Here is a 10,893-nt window from a genome sequence, read left to right as displayed (position 1 = left end):
TCATTAGAACAAATCATTCTATTCATTAAGAGAATGCAACTATATATCTATCCTAACCACTTTGAATACACAGATACAAAATGGACATTCATTGGTATACCCCATTTTTTCTAAGTTCCATTATTGAATACTATAGATGTGTAAACTCAGCAAAATATTCTAAAAGAGTCCAGTAGCTGTATTAATTTTGAGTGATAGTTTTACAGGATACATTAGTCTGGGTAAAAGTCTTTTTATTTTTTTTTTTTTTCATTTTAGTGCTTGAAACACTTTACTCCAAGCTCTTTGGTTTTCTTTGATTTAGTTTGGTTTAGTTTGATTTTATTTTTTTGTAAAACAGGACTAGAACTCAGGACTTTGGGCTTGGCAGACAAGCACTTGTGCCATTGAGCTATATCCCTGGCCCCTCTAACAGCTTTTAAAATTCAATCTTTGTGTTGGACATGTGGGATTTTGATCATGCTGTGTCATGGAGGTTTTTTTCTAGTTATGTCTATTTGGGATTCTATATGTCTCATATGCCTATATTTTGAATTCTTTCCCCGTACTTGGGAAAATTTTCTGCTATGATTTCTATAAGCTTGATTTATGAAATGTATGCTTTCTTCTGACTATTACCTAACTCCAGTGAGTGTCAGGTTAATCTTCTTTGCTTTACTGAGCAGCTGTTAGATCCAGTTGCCTTCCCCTGTTTCAGTTTAACCTGAGTATATGGCCACAGTTATCAGACCAATCTCCTACTTCTGACTTCCCTACCCACAGTGCTCTCTTCTGCCCATACTTTCAATTGAATTCTTTATCCGTGGATTTCTATTTGGCACTTTGTCATGGACTGTATTCTTTGCTAACCTGGTCATTCACATTGTGCATCACTTCATTTAGGTCTGCTCATTTTTTACTTGTATCTTCTTTATAATCACTAACCAATTGACTAATTTAGTCTGACATATGTTTAACTCACCAAGTTATTTTGTTTCTCTCTTCATTTATAGTTTATTATAATTCAGCCACTTGGTATTTTATTTCTCCTCCATCACTATCCTTTGAATCCATTTTGGAGGAGTTGGGAGTTTGGGGAAGCATTTTGTTGCCTTATTTTGTTATGCTTGTATGTTTTGTCTGTGTTGGTGAGGGTTCAGTATCAACTATAGTAGAAGATTCTTTTTCTAGTTTGGAGATCTCTTTAGCTACTATCTGCTTTCCAGTGATAAGCTATTGGGATTGTGTGTATTGTCCATCTCTTTAGCATTCTAACTTTAATAGTATTGGACCTGGTCACCAGCATAAGCTGTAGCTTCTCTGACTTCATCCACAATGAAAGTCTATCTCTTCCAGTTACACCACAATAGCAGGAGACAGAATTGGTGCTGATGTTGGGGGACTAGGAAGATTTCTGTAGGTGGATAACGAGAATGAATAGAAAACTCTCCAAAGGAAATTTGTAAGCAAGCATTAGAAATATTTTTCTGTAAGGGGCTGGCAAGATAGCTCAGCAGACTAAGATGCCTGCTTAGGCATGCACAGGGACCGTGGTTCAATCCCTGGCACTACATGCCTCATCAGCCCCATCCCCCGGGGGCACTGAGCTGGCCACAGAGTCTGGACATAGTGACACATGGCTGTAATTCCAGTGGTGGTGGGGGGTGGTGGTTGAAAACAGGAGCATCACTAGGAGTCCAAGCTGCATAATGAGATCCTGTAACAACCAAATACATTAAAAATAATAAATAAATAAATTCTTCTGTAAGAAGAAAATTAAGTTTAATCATGAGAATGTTATAAAGAGGGCAAATATAGATAGATAGATAGATAGATAGATAGATAGATAGATAGATAGATGCTGTTCAAGTGCCACAAGTAAAGGGGATCCCCAGAGGAAGCCTCCAGGAGAACACTATTCAGACTCCCCAACCAACTCTCTTGATCTGTATCCATAAAAGACTGTTCATAACACAGTTTCAATCTGTTCACACACTGATACCCACTCACAGGAAGAAGTGAATTAATTCCTCAGATGAAGTGCTCTACAGAAGCCTTTTACATCCAAAAGAGAAACGGAAGCACTAAACAGCAACTTAAGTAATGGCCAAACCTACATTAAAAAACAAAGTCAGATGCAATCTGCCAGGGTACAGAACGCAAACACCACCTGTCTCTGTCTCAAAGATGGGTCAGCTGATGAACAGGAGAAGAAGGCACCAGTATGCAAATTCCCACAGAAGCCACCCTCACTGACTCTTCTTAGAGTCCCCAGTGGGGTTTGGAGCACAGAGCAAGGTAGGGCCCTGCTCACATCACCCTGCATGCATCAGCCTGAGGTGTTTTGTGCTGCCTATCTGGGGTTTCCCTCACAGAGAAGGGGGACAGGCTGGGTGTGGGAGGGAGTTAAGGCCACTCCCCACCATAGCTCTCCTCCTTTAGGTAAAGACAAAACTAAATGGAAATTAAAGGACAGGAATGAAGCCCTTCTGGCCCTCAGGTAAGACAGCTTTAAGGTGACTTTCATATCACCCCCTAATGGCTCCAGAATAGACAAAACTCAGTTATTCACAATGACACATAATTTGCTCTTGTCTCATCCCCATAGTCCTTGCTCAGCAATCACTTGTGCACTCCTGATTGTCTCAGAACCTACTTGTGGGGCACCCGCCTGAGGCACTTGTGCATTCCATTCCTGGAGATGAGGAAGTCAGGGCCCACCCCCTCAGGAATCCCTGGCTAGCTCAGATGCCTCGCACTTGGTATTTCCTGACTTCTATTTGCCCAATTTGGTGCTTTGCACTGAAGACCTCAAGTAAGATGAACCCACTTCCTCCAGGAGATAATAAGTTATAATTCATTAAGTGCAAGTCTAACATGAATGGGCTAATATGAATCTCAACCCATAATTTAAGATGTTTAAGAAATGGCATATTTCTCTTTCCAGTTACCACAATTTACACTCCAAGCTTACGTTCCTCTGTCTTTATTCATTCTGAAAACTATCCATATTCAAATCATATTCCAATTCCACCCACATGGCACAGAGAGCTGGATGCACATAGGGACTACTGAAGTCAGATGACCTGGATTTTAGGTTTTTTTTTAATTGTGTGTGTGTGCATAGTCTCACTACACAGCCCAGACTAATAGTGATCCTCCTGATTTCTGCTTCCCTAGTGCTGGGATTACAGGCATTCGCTACCACGCCTGGACTCACTCCATCGCTGGCTCAGTGTGCCTGGAGACGGGTCCGATGGCAGCATGCAGAGCCAGGGATCGAACCCTGGCCCCTGCACTTACCTAAGCAAGCACTTAGTGTGCAGAGCTATATCGCTGGACTTAAACAGAAGCTTGCTTTTTTTTTTTTTTTTTTTCTGTATTTAGGATAGGGTCTACAGGGTCTCACTACATAGGTCAGACTCGTAGTGATTCTCCTGTTTTTATCCTCCCAAGCACTGGGATAACAGGTGCATGCCACAAGGCCCAGTCTCTTAACTGCCATCTCAGTGCACCCCGGCGACAGGGCCAGCACAGCACATCAGGGATCGAACCCTGACCATTGAGCTTTGCCCAAGCAGGAACTTTAGTCTGCTCAGCTATCAGGCCAGCCCAACCTGGATTTTAATTCTAACTCTACAAATTTGCTGGTCCAACTTGGAAAAGTTAGTTGCCATCTCCAAATCTTAGTTTCTCTGAAAAAAAAAAAAAAAAAAAAAAACTGGGGCCGGGGAGATGGCTCAGTAGGATAAGCGCTTGACCAGCAAATGCAAAGATCTGAGTTCAATCCCCGGTTCCACCAAAAAAAAAAAATCTTAGTTTCCCACCTATGAAGTGGAGAGTATAGTACCCCTTTAATAGGGATGTTGTGTGGATTAAATAAGATAGTATATTCGAAGCACTTAGAATAGCACCTAGAACTTTATAAACAATGCTGAGGAGTTTCTCTTGAGCACACAACCCCTTGAGCCTGGGCCATTTACAACCATACCTGAGATTTAAAACTTCAAGGAACTGATAGGTTAAAGGAACACATACCCAAAGCTACTAATATCTTCACATTTACTTGTACCAAGGGACCTCACTTAACTCTTAGACATTTCTTCCTAGTCTGTTTCTCTCAGGACATTCTTTCTCCAGAGCCTCCCTCAGTGACAACTAGCTTGCCTGTCTGAGGAACTTGTAGAAATCAAACCTGGGACAAGGAAGGGGTTCCATTCTTCTCCAAGACAAGAAAAAATGAATTTTCCTGCGGTTAGTGCCAGTTTCCAGTCCAAACTTCTTGTCAAGACCACTTTGTTAAGACACAAATATCTACACAAATCACCTCCAGAATTCTCACGATTCTTTCACCAGAAGCTCCATGCAGGAGACCATGGAAGTAGCACAGAGCATACAGATTTAGTATAAGCATACTTGCTGAGTGATGTAGGTAGCTCTCAGAGCCCACCTTTAGGGAAACCCAAGCCCTAAAATGCCTAACATTTAACTGGAGGAAAGAGGCCAATAGTGCCCAATAGGATGCAGAAATTGTATGCAGTGGAGAATGTTGTGGCTTGACCTCATATGTTCTCTTGGACAGTAGCCAGGGAGAAGCAGCCTATTGTGTCACAAGCTGTAGCATGGGAAGTGCAACACAGGAAAGCTCAATGGTGGAGGGATCTTCCCCTGACACAGTTGGGGGGAGCCTCTATTGGTGGCAAGAGCACAAGGCACAGCTAACACCTCCGGCCTCGTCACTGACAGTTGAGCAAGCCAGCCTCTCAGTCGCTATGCTGAGCTCCACCTGTAAGCAGATACAAAGAAAAATGCTACTCTGGAAACATGTTCTGCAAAATTGCTGACCTATGAACACACCTGGCACTGGCCAACCCCTGCAGCCTTAATTTCCCTGCATACCAACCTCATGATTCCAGTTGCAGTCCCATCTGGCTGCCCCCGTCCCATCCCAAGGTCAATCTAACCTGAAGACAGCACATTTAGGGTCTGGCTCAGGCTCTCTCAATGATCCAGCCTATGCTGGGACACTTCTTTCTTCCTCTTGCAAAAGACTGTTGGGCAAGGTATAGTGGTACACACCTATTCTCCCAGCACTTTGAGAGACTGAGGTAAAAGAAGTGTAAGTTGGAGTCCAACTTAGGCAACTTCATTAAGCTCTCAAAATGATGGGACTGGAGTTGTAGCTTCCTAAGGTCATACATTCGATGCCCAGCACAAAAAGTAAACAAATAAATATGAAAGACCCTGGGAATATGGTGTGCATGACCCCAAGGAAGTCCCTAGTATGATTCTCAGAACACTGGGCCAGGCTCCTAGATTCATATTTTTTTCTCTGAAAATAGTAAATATCATAAGGAAAAACTTAGGGCACATGTTTCAGTTGCCTAAAAAGTATTATCATTCTACCTTTCCTATAATGTCTAGATAAAAGTGGGTTTAAATAAGAAGACAGAGGGAAACAAAAGAGAGATGATAAAAATGGGTCTGGGAAAAGGGAAGGAAAGGAGGAGTAACAAGAATCAGAGGATGCACACAGCCCACTCTCCAGCCTTCAATCCTAGTTTTCCCAGCTTCAAAGATCCTGTGCAAGGAATCATGAGATTTTTTTTTCTGTCATCAAAACACACTGATGGAACTGTCCCTGATGACCACAGACTTTGGGCACTGTTGATATGGCAGTGGAAAAAGGGAGTGAAGGTGGGCAGCCCCTGCTGGGCCCCAGTAGGAGTTCTCTACACTGAGGCCCCTGGATGCAGCAGTTCCCACCTTCCCACACAGACAGGGAGGAACATCGGCATTCTTTTCCTATGCTAACCATCTCAGTGGCGCTCTGATGATTTACAGTCTCCCCTTAAGCAAAATGCCAGAGCATCTAGGCTATTACCATCTATAAGGCTTAGATTTGCTGCACATTTTTACAGATTTCAAAACAAGGCAAAACAAACACGCCCCACACCTGAGGGGAAAAAAATCAATAAATAAGAATGGGCCTCTCTCTTCTCTTGCCAAATATCAAAGTGGGCCTCTGCCTGGGTTCTGTCAGAGCAAAAAAACAGTTCAAGTTCAAAGCCAGGAGGAGTAGAATCAAAGGAGAACATGAAAACAATCTCTCTTCTCAAGGAGACCACAGGTCACGTTGAAGACATTTTACATCTTAAGGACTCTGGCTTCAAATTCATTAGCACCTGTGACAAGATTAACAGGCCCAGGGGAGAATTTGCTGAGGTTACAAACATTGTTCATGGTGCCCAAGAAGGACAGCCTCCTGTCTGGCCATATATGGGGTTTAGGATTCACCAGAGAGCATCTCTGTTTCAATGCATTTCTTTCTTCATTCATCCATCTCCATGACTCTTAGGATATCCCACATCCACAAATCATATCAATCTCCTAACCATACACCACTCCCTGTATAACCCCCCTTTGCGCTTATTTCTTTCCTGCTACCCTACTTCCTGAGGCTAATCTCCCAGACACCCAATTTGACCTCCCTGTAGCTCCATTTGAACTAATCAGGCTAAAGCTTTCCATAGGCACCTAAATGACAATATCCGCCCATACTTCCGAACTTGGGCTTGTACTGACCTTTTGACATGTTCTTTCAAATCAACTGAACTCTCTTTTACCTTTCACACAGCCTTTTCTAACAGGGACTTGGAGGCTGGGCCTGTAGATGCTTAGTGTAACTAACAGCAAGAATAAAGCTTGACCTCACAACATACACTTTCCCTCTCCTTTATCACCTTAAAACTTTGGGTGAGATCACTGCTATGTTCTGCACATCAGTGAATTAGTCACTTAAGGAACATCTGTACTATAAGGCTTACTAGGCTTAAAGTTACCTAACCTAACACATTCCCCTTCAAGACTGAATAATCCCAGGGGTAACCACTAGACCTCTTTAGAAATTTTCAGGGACATCCAGTTTCTAGGTGGTACAAGCTCTAAACCCAGATCCTCTGGAGTGGCGACTAGAAACTTGCAGACATTGTCTTCAATCTTCATATTATTGGAGAAGCAGAACCTCCTAGGCCACCCCATGTTGAAGTCACACCCTCCTGCAGGACTAATTGTTCTTAGAGGATAGAAGTCCTCTAAGTTGGATTCCAACTTGTAATTCTTTTGCCTCCTTCTCCCAAAGTGATGGGAGTATAGGTATGTACCACTATACCTGGCCCAACAGTCCTTTGCAAGAGGCAGGGAGAAGTCTTCCAACATAGGTTGGATTACTGTGAGAGCCTGAGCCAGATCCTAAATATGCTGTCTTCAGGTTAGATTGACCTTGGGATGGGACAGGAGGCAGCCAGATGGGACTGCACCTGGAGTCATGGGTTGATACACAGGGAAATCAAGGCTGCAGGGGTTGGCCAGTGCCAGGTGAATTCATGGGTCAGCAATTTTGCAGAACATGTTTCCATATTAGCATTTTTCTTTGTATCTGCTTACAGGTGGAGCTCAGCATAGCGACTGAGAGGCTGGCTTGCTCAACTGTCAGTGACGAGGCCGGAGGTGTTAGCTGTGCCTTGTGCTCTTGCCACCAATAGAGATTCCCCCCTGGCTGTGTCAGGTGAAGGTCTCTGCACCATTGAGCTTTCCTGTGTTGCACTTCCCATGCTACAGCTTATGAACAATAGGCTTGGGACTGCCTCCCTTCCGCCACTGCCACCAAGCAAGAGTAGTCATTTCATGAGAACTGAGTTGCCCCTCAAACCATACAGATTCTCCCAGAGATATAAAACCAGGACTGCAAAGATGATCGAGGAGAACCCTGCCCACCACAGCACCCCGTAAAATTGGATCCCATCATTTTGCTAATGGAGAAGTCTGATCCTCTTCGTTAGATTTATACCTACTTAATTCAGCTCCTCAAGCTGAATCCCCTTCTATATTTTCTCTTCTTTTCCTTTGCTAAGGGATGGGCTTAACCCTTGGATTTTTCCTATTTTCCATTTAAAGCATTTTCCTGTAGATTCACCTTGATTGCCTCAGTGTTATCTTCCACTGTCACTGAAACACGGATGCACATTACCTGATGACACTCTCAGGAAGCTCTTACCCATAGTCACCAATTGCTGACTCCACCAGCACTGTGCTAGCACCAGAGATTGTTGGCGCCTCCTTCTCCCAGTTCTAAAAGCAGTTATTGGTTCCATATTGTCACTCATTTTTCCAGTAGCATCCTCAAATCTTCCTTTTCTGATCACAAAAGAGCTTGCAAGGAAAAAGTGTGTCCATTTCCAAGTGAGCACACACTTCCTCCTGTAACTCCAGGGGGTCTGCAAGGACCCTGGGGACCATCAGGTGTACAAGGATGGAGGCTGTCCCTGGACTAAGAGCCAGTGAGCTGTGTTTTGTGATCCTGGATGCTCAGGCTCCATGCTGGACAGCAGAATAAATATCAGGAATGGAACTCCAGAATATATTGTTACCTTTTTATTACTTCAAGAAGTACCATGAAGCCTGGGAGAGAGCTCAGCAGTGTAAGCATCTGCCTGGCAAGCACAAGTTCTGAGTTCAATCCTCAGAATAAAATAAAAAAAGTACCATGAAAGATAAATGACAAGCAGTTGGTGTCTGCTTGTAGATGATTTGATGCAAGAAGAAAAGAGCTGCTTGAAAAAGAAATAATACCATCTCCATTTAAAAAAAAAAAAAAACCTTTTAGGAAGGAGTATAGAGCAGGACATTTTTTTGTGCAAGAGAAAAGGCAAAGGATATGCTTTCTCTGAAAGGGCAAGATGAAAAAAGGTTAAGAGAAGTAGGGACACATGGCAGGCAGGTGTTCAGTGAGCAAAGACAGCCTCACTAATAGCCCAAAATCTTCAGAAGAACTTACCAAAAAAAAAACCCAAGAAATGTCACAAGTTCAGTCTCTTGAGTTGCATGAGTGGCAGGTATGTCCTGGGAAGACCTAAGTTATTGGCATCATGCATCAAGCAGGTGCAGATTGCTGGAAAGGAAAGCCCTCGGAGCTTAGATACCTCAGTTCACAGCACCCTTCATCATTATTGCCGTATCTTAATTAGTACATGTACCATCTTGACTAGTACATGAGAATAACCACAGGTCACCAGAGCTCTCTTGTCTGTAAACTCCAATGGGCTAATCATAACATGCAATTCAACTATCTCCAACTTACTAGTCAACCCCATGGATACAAGAGTCCTCAGCCTCCTCTTTCTAAAGTTCTCCTCTCTTGTCTCAATCAGAAGTGTACGACAGAATCATTTGGGGAGCTTTCTTGCTTCTCACTGTGTACCAAGATCAATGCATTCTACCTCTCCATGTGCTACTCATGTATTGCCCTGTCTTGACTTCACACCAGTGTCCCTACCACTTGCCGGAGGGAGGCAGAGCACACCACCCAAACCACTGACACCATTGATGCTGCCACTCTGTTTAGAATGACTGTTCATTATCTCATTGGCATGCAGGTGTGCGAATGATGTCCCCATCTGTGCTGACCTCGCTTAGGCTTTAAAGCAGGATTGGTAGGGCTGGTCAAATAGCTCAGTGGATTAAAGTGCCTGCAGCAGGTGCAGGGGCCCAGGGTTTGATCCTTGGGCCTGCTATGCCAGCTCCACCCCTAGGGCGCACTGAGAAGGCAATTGAGACTGGGTGTGGTGGGGCGTGCCTATAATCCCAGCTCTTGGGAGGCTGTAAACAGGTGGATCACTATGAATCTTATCTAGTAATGAGACCCTGAACACCCTGTAGACTATTCCTTAAAAATACAAAAAATAAATAAATAAATAGAAAATAAAACAGGATTGATGGAGCCACTAGTGCATCATTACTCTCTCAGATTATCTTCATCTTCTTCCCCTGTGTGATGGTTTGTTGGTTGATTTTGACAATTTCCCCTGGGATGGCATCTCTTGGCTTCCAGGACAGACCCCTCAGCTTCTGGTGCAGATCTTTCAGCCTTCCAAACCATCAGCCTCCACATACAGAGTTGCGAAGGCCGCTGCAGTGAGCTCCAGACCTCTGGTTGAATCCTTCCATCTCCAGTATTCAGAAAGACTCTCTGCATGCTTCCTCATCTGACTTTGTTGGCAGCCATTGTAAGCCCCTCTTGTGAATTCATGTACATTTGAATATCTTGTGTAATTCCTGTTTCTCTAGTAAATCCTGATTCATCCTGAAATGATATATATGTTACTAAGCGACAGGTCAGAAGAGGGTCATGTAACAGACACCACGCCTTCTCAGGGCTCAGGTGTTGTTAATGAATTTTCTTTACATCCCAAAACCTCTTTTGTAGGCCAGCTTTTCTCCCAAGACCTCAATCCATTGGACTCTAAATCTGACACTATCTGAGTTCTTGTTTAGACTCCATCTTTACAAAGACAGAGTGGTGAGGTGGGTCACAGAGCTCCTGGGTCCATGTGTCCTTTTAGGCTCAGTTAGGACATCTGATTAGATCTCCAGCTGTCTGTTTCTGCACTCACTGAAGAAAAGGAGCACAGAGTCTCGGGGCCCAACACCACAGACTGCTTCCTCATTTGCTGTTGTTTCAGTTCTGCATTTTGCTTACTGACCTTGAGTACATTTCTTCCTTGGCGGGTCCATTTCCTCGTCTATAAAATTGTACTGCAATTGATACATAGAGGTGCCAATAAGAACCCTTGAAACTCTAAGAGGTAAATTACAAAAATAAAACATAATGGATTGAGATTGGATGGTATCAAAGGCATCTTTAAAACAAACTCTGTCATCTGAAGACTGTGCAGCGGCGGCCTTGTGGATAGCACAACCTCTGCTCCTTGCAAATCTGAAGGGGGAAGAGCCATCCCGGGAGTAAGTCTGTCTAGTATGATCCAGGTCTGATTCCATTAGACCTTGGGGACATCTGAATTCTCCTTACTATCTCTCTCTCTCTCTCTCTCTCTCTCTCTCTCTCTCTCTCTCTCT

The 10,893-nt window shown here is 43.6% G+C and overlaps 1 long non-coding RNA gene across 1 annotated transcript in view; it reads right to left on the bottom strand.

Moving 5' to 3' along the window:
• The window catches only part of LOC111818215, a 21,852-nt gene extending 15,095 nt beyond the window's left edge, over positions 1–6,757 (bottom strand). Inside the window, exons 1-2 of the long non-coding RNA XR_002822253.1 lie at positions 6,746–6,757; positions 2,145–2,149 (exon numbers count right to left, since the gene is read on the bottom strand). This is a non-coding gene — a long non-coding RNA (uncharacterized LOC111818215). The remainder of the gene's footprint in view (positions 1–2,144; positions 2,150–6,745) is intronic.
• Between the last annotated feature and the right edge of the window lie 4,136 nt (positions 6,758–10,893).

The sequence above is a fragment of the Octodon degus genome, unplaced genomic scaffold, assembly GCF_000260255.1.
Source record: "Octodon degus isolate 3935 unplaced genomic scaffold, OctDeg1.0 scaffold00083, whole genome shotgun sequence".
NCBI lineage: Eukaryota > Metazoa > Chordata > Mammalia > Rodentia > Octodontidae > Octodon > Octodon degus.
Note: the sequence above shows the minus strand (reverse complement) of the source record. Positions and strands in the feature narration are given on the sequence as shown.